Source organism: Symphalangus syndactylus, chromosome 9, assembly GCF_028878055.3.
Source record: "Symphalangus syndactylus isolate Jambi chromosome 9, NHGRI_mSymSyn1-v2.1_pri, whole genome shotgun sequence".
In the NCBI taxonomy this organism is placed as follows: Eukaryota; Metazoa; Chordata; class Mammalia; order Primates; family Hylobatidae; genus Symphalangus; species Symphalangus syndactylus.
In genome coordinates this window covers 37,251,907-37,267,980 of record NC_072431.2, presented here as the reverse complement: position 1 = coordinate 37,267,980, position 16,074 = coordinate 37,251,907, and the positions used below count along the sequence as shown (strand labels likewise).

The 16,074-nt window shown below is 37.5% G+C and overlaps 1 long non-coding RNA gene across 1 annotated transcript in view; it reads left to right on the top strand.

Annotated features, from left to right (window-relative positions):
- The window catches only part of LOC134731426 (uncharacterized), an 86,681-nt gene extending 74,701 nt beyond the window's left edge, over nt 1–11,980 (top strand). The window contains exons 4-6 of the long non-coding RNA XR_010113665.1: nt 3,603–3,711; nt 5,907–5,983; nt 10,283–11,980. This is a non-coding gene — a long non-coding RNA (uncharacterized lncRNA). The remainder of the gene's footprint in view (nt 1–3,602; nt 3,712–5,906; nt 5,984–10,282) is intronic.
- The last annotated feature ends 4,094 nt before the right edge of the window (nt 11,981–16,074 follow it).

Sequence of the window (16,074 nt, the reverse complement as noted above, 5' to 3'; positions counted from 1 at the left end):
GACACGGCAACTTTAAGGGTCATTTCTTTACAATCACTAAAATACCAAAACAGTTGGGAAAATAGCACAGGGGCCATCGCCAAAGCCCCTGGTACTTCATTTCTGAAAACATTTTCCCTCAATGGCAGCTTTTAAAAATTGTTTTTCCCCTTTTAATTAAAGAAACAATTTTGTTACTCTGGATAGCTGTAAATAGTCAACAGGATAAAACGAAGAGGTGATGGGAGGAGAAAGGTAAAGAAGTAAACAGCCGAGCAAGTGAGTGAGGGAAAGCCAGATTTTAGAAGCATGAAGAAAGGAAAACATAATACCATTTTTTGGAGAAATTTTCAACATTTGTAAAATGTCCCACATGTATATTAAATTATATTTTTCATGATCGAGCAGTAATCTTCTTTTAAAATGCCCACCTTAATTATTAAACATGCTAAAAAGGAAAATATAATGAATGTTATAAATTTAGAGAAAAGCTTTTAGAAATATGACTATTTTTCCTACAGCCTATTCTAGTTAAAATATTGATTATCGTCACCATAATGTTATTATAATAATGGTGATATTTTATAAAAATATTGTTATAATAATAATGGTTCTGAATATGTGGTATAATTCTAACTTTTTATTAATTCACATAGAGCTTAATTTCAATTAGTCTGAATTCATGAAGGTTTGCCATGTACATGGCAAAATATTTCAAAAAGGGAGACAAACTATAGGTTAAACATATTATTTGGAACTACAGATATCCTCAAGATAGTAGGTATGAACTAGAGTAGCTTGTAATGCGAATTTCTGCATATCAAATCCTGTAATTTCATTTTTCTTTATCAAATCTGACATGCTACTTCTGAGAAAATTTGGACTCACAGGACTTTAAAATCACATTTAATGCTACTGCAGCCTTCATTAGATGAACATGGAATAGCAAAGGGATATTTTTCTGATAAATAACAGCATTCAAATGACATAATATGATATATATTTTAACTGCAAATTATTGAAACTGTGCTTTTGTTTTTTCATGTCATGCATGCCTAAATGGTACCACAAAATGTGGGCATAGAAGTGAAAATCATGGGTGGGTGTGGTGGTTCACATCTGTAATCCCAGCACTTTGGAAGGTCGAGACAGAAGGATTGCTTGAGGCCAGGAGTTCAAGACCAGCCCGGGCAACTTAGCAAGACCCTGTCTCTGTGGTGGCTCATGGCTACGTTCCCAGGTACTCAAGACTCTGAGGTGGGGGTATTGCTTGAGCCCAGGAGGTCAAGAGTGCAGCGAGCTGTGATTGTGTCACGGCACTTCAGCCTGATCAAGAGAATTAGACCCCATTCTCAGGCAGTCGTCAGTGGAGAGTGGGACCACTCTCAGGAGAGGCAAAGTTGTCTTTCTCTAAGCATTGCAATGAAGTAAGTTTTAGATTTGCTTTATTTTCTCCCTGATGTTGATATTTCATTTCACTTCTATACAATTAGACAATTTATTCCTGCTCTCAAGGTCCTATATGGAGAGAGCATACATTTTGGTTTGCAGAGCTTTAGAATTTTTCCAGTAAAAAGCTGATTCCTATATGACTTTCCTACTTCCATTCTTGCCTCCTCCTCCCATTATTCTGCATAGTAAGAGCAGAATAATCTTTTAAAAATGGAAATGAGATCATTTGACTAGGACATGTAAAAATTCTTCCAGTGAGTTCTGATTGTACTCAGAATAAATTCCAAGTTTATCGCCATGGCCAAACAAGGCCCCAGCTGATCAGCCACAGCATGTTCCCCCAGCTTCACCCTATAACATTTGCCATTTCTCACACCGAGCCTCTGTCTTACTAAGCCCTCTTCTACCTCCAAGCTGGAGCCCTAATTTACCCTTCTGCCTGGAATGACCTTTCTTCTCCTTTATCCTTTGAGTCTCACTTCAAATATCACCTCTTCAGAGAGACCTTCCCTGATTAAGCTTCTAAAGTGCTTTCTTCAGTTACTATGTCCTCCCCTAGTTATTTCCTCCAGTTCCACTCTTCACAGTCTGAAATTTTCTTGTTTAGTAATGTGTTTGCTTTATATCATCTACTTCCTGCAGGCTGCTACAAGAATAAAGCTCCGTGCGAAGAAGAACCTTGCCTGTTCTCTTTACTTCTAGATCCCTAGAACCTAGCATTGTGCTTGATATATAGTAGATGTTCAATGAGTAAATGAAAAAATGAATGATGAGAAAGACTTGTCATGTCTTTATGAAATAACTGAGCTTCCAAAAAGGCAGAAGGGCATGAGTAAGGCTTCCTGAATACTGATTAGATCCTAGAGGCAGAGAATTCCTGAAAGGGAATTTTATGTTTTTACTAAAATTATTTTAAAATGTTAAACCTGAATCCTTTGCCTAATTTATGAGTGCTTTTTTGATGTGCTTGAGTTCTTTTATAACATAGATGTATATGTCTGTTGATTTTTAAATGGCCATATTCTTGACTCCATAAGTGCTGGGGACTTGGAGAATTGATAATAGAACCAATTTTATATCTGCAATTATTCATCGATGGTACTGTCCATGAAAGGTTCACTTATCAGATTTGGAATTCAGACCTTTACATGGAGTGGCATCAATGACCTTAATAAATAAAAATTCCAATGTTACCCAGATATTTCTGGCAGCAACTTTTTATTGAGTGAGACTTTAGATATGGCAAGAGCAAAAACAATAATGAATTAATTGAAAATTTTAAAAATAGTTTTAAATGTTTTCATTAGATACACTGAGGTTTTGATGAACTGAGGTTTTGATGAGTCAAAATCTGAAAAAACATCTCTGGATATCACTCTTTCTCAGACCTCACCTTGTATGTCTTTTCATTTGGCTGGTCCTTATTTGCATCCTTTATAATAAAACTTTGATTATAAGTATAGCACTTTAGTGAGTTCTGTGAGTTGTTCATGGATTATCAAACCTGAGGGGTCATAGAAATCCCCAAATGGATAGCCAACTTATCAGAAGTATGAGTGTCCTGGGGACCACCCAAAGCGAGACTGGTATCTGAAGTAAGGGAAGTCTTGTGGAGGATTGTGTTTTTCACTTGTGGCATCTCAGTCTAACTCCAGGTAGTTAGCATCAGAATAGTATTGCAGTCCACTAAATTAGGGGCGAAACAGAACAGTTGCCTTTTCTTTCAATATCCTAAGCCTAATTTAAATTTCCCAATTTCTTCATTCTTTATCTCTGCAAGAAGTTCAGGACCTTCTCCAATTGACAAATTGGAGGTACTTATGGCTGTTTGTCTTTTATCAACTTGAACTCATGTTCTCTGATTAATTTTTATACATTTGTTAATTCAACAGATTTTATTGAGCACTTCGTAAAAACCAGGCATTGTTCATGCTCCCGGTACTGGGGTATATCAGTGCATGAAACAGGAATGATCCCTGTTTTTGGAGCTCACAGCTTATTGGTATAGATCAAAACACTCTGATGAACAAATATTCGAGTAATTATATATTGTGTCCCTTTATCCTTCTATGTTGTGTATTTTTCCTCAACAATTCACACCAAGCATGGTTATAGCTCTTTCTCCTTTATTTTCCAAGGTGCCACTAACAGAGTGCTTCTGTGACTTCCAGATTTTTATTATTTCTTGGGGGATAATGCAAGGAAAATACTACACAAGATTAGAAACAACTTCATCCAACTATGAGACATCACTCTCTAAAATTCCTATCGTCACTACAGGTAGTCCATTTTGGACCTTCTTCCTCAAATCCCCAACATGCTGCCATGTTGCTGTGGTCTGCTCTCTCCTTTCAGAGTCTCACTTTTCTGCTCCCCTCATTAAACTTAAAAATTCCTGTTAACTTACTTTGAAGAGCTCCCTCCTATCTCAAACTCTTTCCTGCAGACAATGCCAAAGGAAAGTGGTATAGCCCTCATAAAATAGCAATCTTCTTTCTATTACATGCCCCCATCACGCACAAAATACAAAAATTTGTTCAGGGTGAAAAATAACATCACAGTAGGGAAAATGTATTACAAATATTAATGCTAAAGGCTCCATTTTCCTAAAAACACTTTTTTTTAGTTGTATTATTCTTTTTCTTTTGTCAAGCTTGAAGTATCTAAGATTGCTCAGAATATGTTCAGATTGATGTTTAGTCTACATATTTATTAATAGAGATGTAACTAATCATGTGGGCAAATATGGATTTTATTAGTTCTCTTTTTTCTTTTACTTAAGTTATTTAAACATTTATATTTATCAATACCTATCTCTGTCTGTCTATCATCTATCTATCATATATCTATCTATCTATCAATATTTATATTGGGAGATTCCATATGTGCATGTATTTGTGTATATATGTGCATGAGTGTGTGCATATATAGGTATATTATTGATAGTGATATGTCAATAATATATGATATTGAGTAATATATGATATTGAGAAAGCAAAAAGGAAAGGTCTTTGGCATAGCATCAGTTCATTGTTTTCCTCAGCTAGGCATTGGTTACTTCTATATGTAAAATCACTTAAACCATCTGTTTTTCCTAAATGACCAGTCAAATAAATGATTTAAATATTTATGTTTTTGGAGAAATAAACTATTCTTTGCCTTAGTTGACCAATTAATTTTCTTTAATATAGATATAGCTATTGCCTTAATAGTCTCCCTACCAAGTACACTTCCTATTGAGATGACGTCAAAGGACTTTGCAGTGCGGACAGACCCATAAATCTACCTAGTTTCAAACTGAGATGAAGATCTCCAAACTCAAATTCGGTATAGGTCATGAACAGTGTAATGAATCACATTCTCCAAAGGCATTTGACCTGACTGCAAATTATTTCCATGTTTTGTAGATGCAACAGTCTGTATAAGGAAACTTTGTCCCCTTTGCCTATAATCCCTGCGAGATGATGTATGACCATCCTGAGCACATGTAGTATGTAGAATACTGGATCCTGACCTGAATATCATCTCCTGGACTACAATGAGTCCACTTTTGTCTGATCTATATGAAAGGCTACTTTCAGTTTTCAAGAGTATTTTTAATATGCCTAATATATGCCAGTCACTTCACTGGAAAGATTGAGAGGAAAATCTTAAGTAGCCAGTAGAAAACAACAAATAACAGAGGCAAGAATTCATGCAGTATTTAGGAATTCTCTTCTGTTTTGTTGGAAATGGCTGAATAGTCACAACCTCATTGCAGTTCCTCTCCAGTGTGTGCTCTAACAAAGTTGGTTGACAGGCACTGCTTACCTATTGTTACACAGAGCAAACAACATTTTTTAAAGCTATCAGTTTCCTGTTTTTAAAGAAATCACAGAGCTTGTATAGGGAGAGAGGCAGGCTTGACATTGGATAAGGCTTTAATGCCAAAAAATGAAATACTAATGTAGACCAAAATAAACCACTATAAAATCTGCCTGTCAGAATATAAGTTAGGTTTGGGCTTTGTAGACATAGAACTAGCCTTATAATGTTTTCTCCTACACAGACTCCCACAAAAGCTGCTAACAGCTGTGGAGCCAGTACCAAACGAATCTGATTTTGGAATCAGACGATCAAATATTTCCAAAAGAATTTGATTTATTAAAGTTAAATTATAGCTATATCTGATGTACTTGTTAATGTGCAAATGGGGACAAGATGTCATTTCCCACCACTCTCTTTCCATTTATATAGTTTAAATGCACTTCAAGGCAGAGAATCTTTAAATGAGAGACCGAGCTTGACTGACTTTGGTATGTAGTTTATTTTATTTCTTAGAGAGGGTCTCTGTCACCGAGGCTAGATTGCAGTGGTGCAATCTAGGCTCACCGCAGCCTCAACCTCCCAGGCACAAGTGATCCTCCTGCCTCAGCCTTCTGAGTAGTTGACAGTCACATGCCACCACACCCAGCTAATTTTTATATTTTTTGTAGAGACGTGGTTCCATCATGATGCCCAAGCTGGTCTTGAACTCCTGAGCTCAAGCTATCCACCCACCTTGGCTGAAATGGTATGTATTTATTTACATATCAATTAAAAGAAAGCACAAAATGGATGGTGAATTACTCCACTATTCCATTTCTGGAAAACGAATTTTTATTTATTTTCATATAAATCAATTAATGGGAGACATGAGGTTTAGAAAAGAAAATATTTGATTTGGACAGCTTTTCTGAGACATTCAAAGACCAGGGGAAAATATCCTGCTTCAGCCCCCTAATGTGTCTGCAACTTGAACACAACGCACAAAACTAAGGACAACTGGGTTCTCATTCTGTTTGGGTCATTAGCTAGCTAGCTAATTCAAGTCACCTTGAGGAAGATCTTGAGTATGTCTGCGCTTCTGATTTTTATTGGAGAAGGGGTTCAGTATATTGTTTTCAGTTGCACTTTAAGGGGGTTCAAAGAGAGTTTTCATAAATGTTCAAGGACATAAGCCAGACGGCAGGGTTCCCCCAATCCCACTTTAGCCACAACAGCCCCGCGTCTCTCAGAATCATTTATCTTGACTTCCAAATAAGATTTTGTTTGGTAAGTGTTAGTTTTTGACACCAAAAAAATAATTAGAATAGCACTGGCTTGGGATGATTTCTTTCTCCTACCCTCCCTCTTTCGTCTCTAGCTCCTTTATCCACGTCCCAAGCAATTCATCTTGCCTCCCTTTCTGGTAAAAGACTTGAGCTGGGTAAAATTAAACTGAGTAGGTGGGTTTCCCTTAAGACACGATCCAGATTTCACTTGCGTAGGAAGTCATGAAAAGCTGTCCAACTCTTGGAAAAGAATTGTTAAATGCAATAAGATAGCTTTAGAGATTTTATAGTGGCTTATTTTAGTCTACATTAGTAATTCATTTTTTTTGGCATATCAGCCCCCACTAATGTCAAGTTGTGCTCTGGGAATTTTGCAAAATAGCTCACACTTAAGCATATTTTCCAGCTCTCATAGTGATATAGAACATTTGTGTAGGCTTTTGTCCAGTCATATACACAACTGAAAAGATATATATATATATTTTGCTGTCTTAAGTATGATTAACTCTCTCCCTGCTGACAGATACAGGGCCCATTTTCGACTTCATCTTCTTCCAGCTTTCTAAGTATATGTCCATGATGGCTGTCTATCATTGATGTAACATCTCATGGGATTATAGTTTCTTGATTTTCTTCTTTTATTCACTGGCTGGTTCTTCTGCTTTCAGTATGACCATTAGATGCTTCAAATTATTTTATTTATTTCCTCTGATCACAGATTCCCCTTAACCTCTGTTCCCTAGCTTCTTTATTAATTCTTTGCATCACTTTATCTCCATATAGATGATATCCAGATCCACACTCTAGCCCTATCTTCTTGTCTAGGTTCTAAAGCCTATTTCCATCTGGCTCCAGGGTCTTATCACATAAATGTTACATCCATACCTCTAATTCACCTGTCTGAAGCTAAATTCACCATTCTCCACTCCCCAGCCACATACTACTTCTTCCTCTCTCATTCAGTCTATGTAAGTCAAGCAGCAGTATCACAGGTTTTCAAATGCCCTTTGTTCCTAGGAAATCAGTTTTTAGACTGTTTTCTCTAAAAGCTATTACTCTCTTATTCAAATTTAATAAAATGAACTAATAAAGATGCTAGTATAATAGTTCTAGTTGAAACAGTGATCGAAGGCTCCTTTTCTACTGACATTTTTCCTTCCTTCCTTTGTTCCACATCCCTGGAATTGGAGAAAAGTTTGGAGCCAACTGCCTTAAAATTGATAATTGGCTGCTGTTTTTCTTCACCTTCTTTTTCTACTTTGTTACCAAGTTTCATTTTTTTTTCCCTGTAGGCTGTGGAGGGATTTTGTTTGTTTTCCTTTATTTTAATCACATTCTCCATCCTTACCCTGTTAGTTCTCCTTGGTAACACTATTTTCCAGATTCCTATAGCACTTCATTATTTTATACAGATTGCCACTTTATTGTTTTCAAATTAGATTTTGAATGGATTAATTTTGTCTTCATGACAAGAAGTAGTTTAAGGAGTTATTTTTCTAATTCATCCATCCATCCATCCATCCATCCATCCTTCCTTCCTTTCATCCATCATCTCTTCCTTTATTTAGAGTATTTATTGAATCTACCATAAGCTAGGCACTTTGCTAAGCACTGAAAGAATAACTGTACCCAAAGTAAGTAAGATTTCTGCTCCCATGGTAATATTCTGGGTTCCCTAACTGTAACAAATCTTGTATTTGGAACATAGAAAATATGCATTTAACACGTGCTAATGAGTTGAAAAGAACCTGGGCAAAAATTTTTCTGTTTCTGTAAAATGAGGGTTTTAAAAATTTTCTTCTCATCGCCAGTTAAGTCTAAGGCAGTGGTTCCCAACTAGTTTGTTTTATTGGCTCCTTCCCCATCTTCACTCCCACAAGCAGTGACATTTGGTCATGTCTGGAGACATTCTTGTTACAACTGGAATTTGGGGTGGGGAGGAGGGAGGCTACTGTCATCTAGTGCATAGAGGTCAGTGGTGCTGCTTAACATCTTACAATGCACAGGACATCCCACTACAATTAAAAATTATCCGGCCAAAAATGTCAATAGTGCCAAGATCGAGATACTAGTATAAGATATTGAGTTGGCTGGGCACGGTGTCTCACGCCTGTAATCCCAACACTTTGAGAGGCTGAGGTGGGCAGATCATCCGAGGTCAGGAGTTCAATATCAGCCTGGGCAATACGGTGAAACCCCGTCTCTACTAAAAATACAAAAATTAGGCAGGTGTATTGGTGCATGCCTGTAGTCCCAGCTACCCAGGAGGCTGAGGCAGGAGGATGACTTGAACCCGGGGGGGAGCAGAGGTTGCAGTGAGCCGAGATTGCACCATTGCACTCCAGCCTGGGCAACAAGAGTGAAACTCCATCTCAAAAAAAAAAAAAAGATATTGAGTTCATATAAATTAATTTTCTTAAACAAACTGTTTTTTTTCCATTTATTATGTTCTCTTAATTTTTTATTCTTAGCCAAAAATCATGACATAGCTTTTTTTAATGCCATACTTTGAATTTCTTTACTCTTGAATCTAGCCACTGCTGAAATTATTACTCATCAAGCATATAAAAAACAACATTATTTTGAATACAGGGTTATCTGGCTGAGAGTAACAGAAAACCCTGACAAACTTGCCTAAGCAATAAAAGGATACATCTATATATATTTGTCTTAATTTAAGCATCACAAAAAGTAAGGTGGCTCCGCTATTGATCAATTTAGCAGTTTAACATTGAAATAAAAGATTTAAGATCATTCTATTGCTCTATTCTCCCATGTTCATCATATGGGCTTTATTCTCACATAACTCTCCTTTTGACTGAAAAATACTGCCATGGTTCTAAGCACCCCATGCAGATAAAAAATATTCAGTAGAAGAAGTGGAACTGTTCTCCCATGCATATTTATTTACGAGCAAGAAAACTTTGCGCAAAAGATCTCTTCTCTTGTCATATTGTCGAGAAGTGTGTCACATACTGATCCCTCACCAATCTTGGGCAAAGGGCATGAGATACCATGGTTTTCTTAAACTAATTAGAATTCACCCATGAGGTATACGTGAGATTCATGGACACTTGAACAGTTATGGTCCTGCCAGCAAAAGAGGGGGCATAGAACTGTTGAGAAGGAAGTTACAAATGGGCACCCATTTTACAGATGAGATACGTAGTTGAGGCCCTGACCATATCTTGTCTTAAGTCCCATTGCCTTTAGAGCAAAGATATTAACCTTAGTGATTTGGCTACATTCCAAGCTCTATAATTATCTTCAGTGTCTCTATAGTTTTTACAGTTTAATGTAAAGAAATTACTCCTTTTTCTTAATGAAATGTGTAGGAATAGAATGTCTTTCTGCCCTAGAACTGACTCTCAGGGCTGACACAAGGGTAAGGTGAATAAAGCGCTTTGGGTGTAAACTTTAAAGAAGCACCCACTTAAACTTTAGGAAAGGCCCTTAAATTCCACGTCCAATACACCTCACTTGCTTCTCTGCAGTCCAGGCCCTTGTGGCTGTGTTTTAATGTGAGCCTTAACTTGTAATATAGTTTTCAAATATTTTGGATTAGTCTCGAGATCCTTGTCCCTCATCCTGCAATAGAACTTTTTTTTTCCCCATGAGAGAGCTTTAAGCTAATTCCCAGCACTTGGAAGGACAATCCTGGCCATTGGGTATATAATAAAACATGGCAACAGTTTTTTGAGCCAGTAAAACTTGGTTTTAAATGGTTTAAATGGTTTGAATCATTTTTAAAATGATTTAAAATTACTTTTCTCTTGAAGGCCTGACATGATCAGCACTGGGCGTGACCCAAAGATGGAATGAAGAACATGAATGGATGACTGTTTCCTTAGCAACAAGAACCATATGTTTCCTTTGAAGCAAGAAACCAAAAGAAATGTTCTCGTCCATTTTTCATTCCACCAATTCAAAGACTAAATAGTAGTGGCTTAAAATTATAATATTTATTCAATCAATAACTTACTGAAGGCATATCATATGCAAAGCAATAATTATAGTTTAAACATTTAGATAAGCCTTCTTTTACCTATTATTCATTCAGCTACATTATTAGGTGCACAGGAAACTCTGTAATGCAGGTATTTACTAAAAACAGTAAAAGAGTGAATCTCAGCTTTAGCTGCATATAAGAATCACTTAAGCAGCTTTTAAAAAACAAAGATGCTTGGCTCCAATAGAATATGATTCAGTTGTTCTCACCCAGCATCAGTATTTTTTTAAAGTGCCCCCCAGGTGATTGTAATGTGCAGCTAGGCTTGAGAATCACAGCGCTGAGAAAATTTATGGCATTGATAAATCAGCTAAACAATTTGAATTACATCAGTTGGAGATTAGAGTTTATAGAAAATTTCAGAGGGTGTAGTTCAAATTTTTCCCTGATTTACTGTTTTTCAGGACAAGGTTTCAATAAACGTATAAATCAGAGTCCCCCAATTAGTCAATCTCTAAGTCTACCTTGGGATTAAGGTAGGGAAAGAACTGATGAGATGACTGCAGCTGATGCCAAACCCACCCCAAAACCTGCCTAATCACAGGCTTCCAGAAGCACGCCTAGGAGAAGAACAAATCCTGAGCATTTTCCCTTAGCTATGTCCTGTCTGAAAATGCAGCCCCAAGGGCTTCAGAGAAGAGTTGGCCTGGGTCACAGAGGCTGCCTGACCTGCTCAAGGTCGTGCTCCAGGAAGTGTGAGAGTTTGTGGAAAACTTGGCCTTCTAGTCCTAATCCAGAGTTTGGGCCACGCCTTGGATGGAAACAGACAAGACTCTAATTCTCAACCTGTTTTTATTTTTTAAAAAATACTTGTCAGGTAATAAAAGACAAAAAATATTGTCTCTTACAGTTCAGATGCCCAAATGTTAAGAAGCTGATCCTTTTTAGGAGACCTTTCTACAATTATTCATTCATCTATTGTCCCTTTGAACAGAATTTCATGGAATGCCTACTATGTGCAGGGGCTGTGATAAGTGATGAGGTTACAAATGTGTGCAGTGCACAGTTTCTACTTGTAAACACTACAAAATCTAGGTGAGGAAGCAGACAGGCACACAGTGTAATACATGTGTGATGAAGGTAAGTCAGGGAGAGGGCTATGAAAATTCCAAAACTACCACATCAACCAGAATTGGAAAATGGAATTCAAAAATAACAATGCAGCTAAAGCCAAAAAATATAAGTAGTAGGAAAGATAATGTATTAATTTAACCTACTATTAGCAGGTAAGCTGATCAAAAATAAATTACTAAAAATAATGGAAGAGTGTTACAGGAGAATGGAGAGCATTTTGTATTGAATTAGTTCAGCCAATATTTAGTAAGCATATAGTATTGAGAATCATATGGCAAAGGGATAAAAGAGTTGATATGGGGGACTTTGTCACCCCCACCACCTTTTTTAATGGAGCTTGCATTTAATGGGAAAGGCAGATGTTAATAATAATAAAAATGGCATGATATAAAAATAGTGTTGATAAAAATAACCTTTAGGTGCTCTAAAACCTTCCTACCAAATTCTGGTTCATGGAGTAGCAACATTGGTCTCACCTAGGAAATTGTCAGAAATGTAAGTCCCATCCCAGAGCTATTAAATTACAATCTGCATTTTAATAAGATTGTCAAAAGAAGTGTGTGCAGGCTCAAGTTTGAGAGGCAATTATTTATTATATGCTAAATGCTTTACATGTATCAACTTCTTAAAACTGCACAACAACCTTACAAAAAAGGTACTAATTTGCACCCACATCTGATACCTGAAGATCTTGAAGCTTAACTAAGCAATGTGCCCAAGGTAACAGAGGTAGTAAATTTGTAGAGCTCTCTGATTCACAGTAAGTTGACTCTCAATCTCATGTTCTGTTTATTTGCAAATAAAATAATCCTTAAAACAGCAAGAAAAACCAACAGCATCTTGGAAGCCAGACTGCATTCATTTTGTAACTATCAAAGATCAGAGGTAAGTTATCTTTTTATTCAATAACCACAGCCAGTCATCTGTATGATCTCACTAGGAACTACACTAGACATAAAAGGATATGGAGATGTGTGTCAAAGTCCCAATGAGCCTTGGTCCAGCTACTTCTGCACCGGAGCCTCACCAGGAGTTTTGAGAAGGTGAGACTCTGCTAAATCATGCCCAATTATCAAAACCCTATGCCAAGTTTCACTGGCTACAGGAATCCTTGGGCATTGCTGGGCCTGTCTAGCTTAATACCTAAAGTACAGTTTATCTTCTTTCCATAATTTGTTGAGTTAGTCCCAGATGATATGTGGCATGTAAAACGACCATTCAAAATTCTATCAGCTGTCAGGATAAAGGTGGAGAAAAGGAGAATCTACCATGTGGCAAAGAAAAAAACAATTGCAGACAATTCTCCAGGTAGTTTCAGTCAGCTAGGGCATAAATGCTTCTAGATAAAATCAAAACAAAATAGTTTTCAAAAGTGTCTTCTCCGTCAATGGTAGAACCTTAAAATTTAGTTTTCCTAAGATCTTTTCAAGTTCAAGAGGTGACGTGCAGAAAAAATATGTCAGATTCATTTGTTTGCTTTTAAAAAGACAAGACAGCCCTCACCTAGTGTGGCTGCTTTGTTTTCAAGCTTGTCCCTAAGAGCACCTTAAAAGAAAGATGACTGTGGCCGGGTGCGGTGGCTCACGCTTGTAATCCCAGCACTTTGGGAGGCCGAGGCGGGCGGATCACGAGGTCAGGAGATCGAGACCACGGTGAAACCCCGTCTCTACTAAAAATACAAAAAAAATTAGCCGGGCGTGGTGGCGGGCGCCTGTAGTCCCAGCTACTCGGAGAGGCTGAGGCAGGAGAATGGCGTGAACCCGGGAGGCGGAGCTTGCAGTGAGCCGAGATAGCGCCACTGCACTCCAGCCTGGGTGACAGAGCGAGACTCCGTCTCAAAAAATAAAAATAAAAAAGAAAGATGACTGTAATGAACGAAGAAGTGTGACAAAATTCTCTAATGAAATAACATGTTTTACTCCTCTCAGGCTTAGAGGAAGTTAGGCTGGATAACCTAAACACTTGCTTTTGAGACTGCACCGTCTACATATGAACCACAAAAAAGGGCTTTTTTCTTTATAATCACAATCCCATACAGTTAACATCTCTCTCTTCCACCTGGGTTTGCTGGTAGCATCGATAAGGATGTAGCTCGATATTTCCTTTAATAGAGAGATTCAAAAAGGTTTGATTTGTAGGGTATCCTAGTGGTGTCAGATCCCATTAAATTGTTTTACTTCTTCAGGGTTAAAAGGGACCTTTTCCATTCTTAAATATGGCTGCAATGAGGGTATTTTACAGGTGGTTGATAAAGCAATTACATGGAATTGTTTCTGTGCTTTTAATGATGTAACTAACATGGCACGACATTGGGGATTATCAAATACTCAGAAAAGTGGTCTTTTGAGAAAATTACGAAAAACCGTGGAGCTTTAGATTTGTACTTCTCTTTTGTATGGTCAAACAGAATGGCAGCCTCAGAAAGGATATACACATGACGTATGGCAAGTTGAGCAAACTTGTGCCAACTTAAATAGATCATAGTGGCCGTGGTGAGTTGTACTGACGATCTCAAACAATTTTAGAACTCTGAGGATAAAAGCTCAGGGATCAATTAGTGATCTCTGCCATAAGCAATTGGCGTTAGGAGTGGGGTAGGGGTGGTTACCCTCATTCCAGATGATTCATCGTATCTCACCTAGGTTCTTGCTTCTCATAGGACCATGAAAGACTAGAAATACTTTCCCTTTTCCAAAAGGCTTTTGCAATATTATCTGCATTATGCTCTTCCCACTTGATATGGCTTGACTTTGTGTCCCCACGTAAATCTCATCTTAAATTGTCATCCCCAGATGTTGAGGGAGGGACCTGGTAGGAGCTGATTGGATCGTGGGGCAATTTCCCCCATGCTGTTCTCATGATAGTGAGTGAGTTCTCATGAGATCTGGTGGTTTTATAAATGATTAGAAGTTCTTTTTTCATTCTTCTGTCTCCTGTCATTTTGTGAAGAAGGCATCTGCTTCCCCTTCTGCCATGATTGTAAGTTTCCTGAGGCCTCCCCAGCCATGCAGAACTGTGAGTCAATCAAGTCTCTTTCCTTTATAAATTACCCAGTATTAGGGAAGTTCTTTATAGCAGCGCGAAAATGGACTAATACACCACTCTTACATAAGTAAGTCAGGAAGCCATCAATAGATTAGTAAGAAAACAGTTGATGCAATCTGAGTAGTAAAGGAAGATTTAATTATCTCAGTGGGCTTATGACTAAAAGAGTTTGTGAAGTCTTTCATGTACCTAGCATTATACATAAACCCTAAATTTCTATCATTTTTCATGGAAAAGAAAAATTGATAAGTCATTTGGATGATACAATTGGAATGAAATACATCTCCTTCACCTACAGCCTTGCAGCCAATTTAGGTAGAAATTGAGTGACCAGAGATAAGAACTCTCAACCAATATGGGACCAGCACCTCGGTGGCAGTGGGAAGTGATCTTAGCTGCACCCCAAAAGTAAAGTCCATATAACCTGAAACAGAGCGATCAATATAAGTAGTGAATACCAGAGGACTGACACAGGTGACAGGATAGGGTGGGCTGGGGAGGGTATTGGCTAATGGGTCAGAATTCAGGAGCAGGGACAGGAGCGCTTCAAAATGCTGATTTCTACTTTACGTCTCTACTATTAGTTTCCTTAGCATTTGTGGTCAACCATTAAGGTAATGCTAAATATTTTAGTTTTGGGTTACAGTTGCATCCCAATTCCAGGTACGCATGTCTATAATAGTGAAAGTAGTACTAAGTGATGTAACCAATAAACCAAAGCCCAGTGAATTAATTCAAGATTTTTTCTTATTCACTTAAAATTCAATTGGCAATGAAAGAAGTTACTAATCTCTTCTTGCTCACATTTCATTGTTCTGAATTCAGACGCGTGGCCACACCACATCATAAGGGAGGCTGGGAAGTGTAGTCTAGCTGTCTGCCTAGAAAGAAGGGAATCAGGTTGAACATCTAGCCAGTCTGTGCACAGAAGTGTAGACAGTTTGCTTTAACCAGCTAGCTAAGCATATTAATCCTTACATGTATATTGTATAAATATATAGTGTCTTATACAAGTAGTTGTGTTCATTTTGTTGTATTGTCTGTTGGGTCAGTTAATTTTCTTGCTGCACTTTCAGCTCATTGACTTGTGAAAAACATGGCCATTCTTTGTATTTTCCTTTGTAAAGCATGTAGTATGGCTTCACAACAAAAGAGAAGATAAATAATGTATTCTTTATGATGAAGGTAGCAGGATACATTCCATGAGTAGCACATGTACAATTCTGCAAATGTCTCGCTATCCCATTTTTCACTTGCAGCACTTTCAAACTTGAAGGCTTTTGCTTTTTACTGTCTCAATTTTGTGCCAAGAAATTAACAGGTGATACCGAAGTATCTAAAAATAATCTCAAAACAGTATGCCAGAGGAATGTCAATATAGTTGGAAGCAATATAAATGTCGGCAAAAGTTGAATAGAATTAAAGTGCTTTCTCCACCTCATT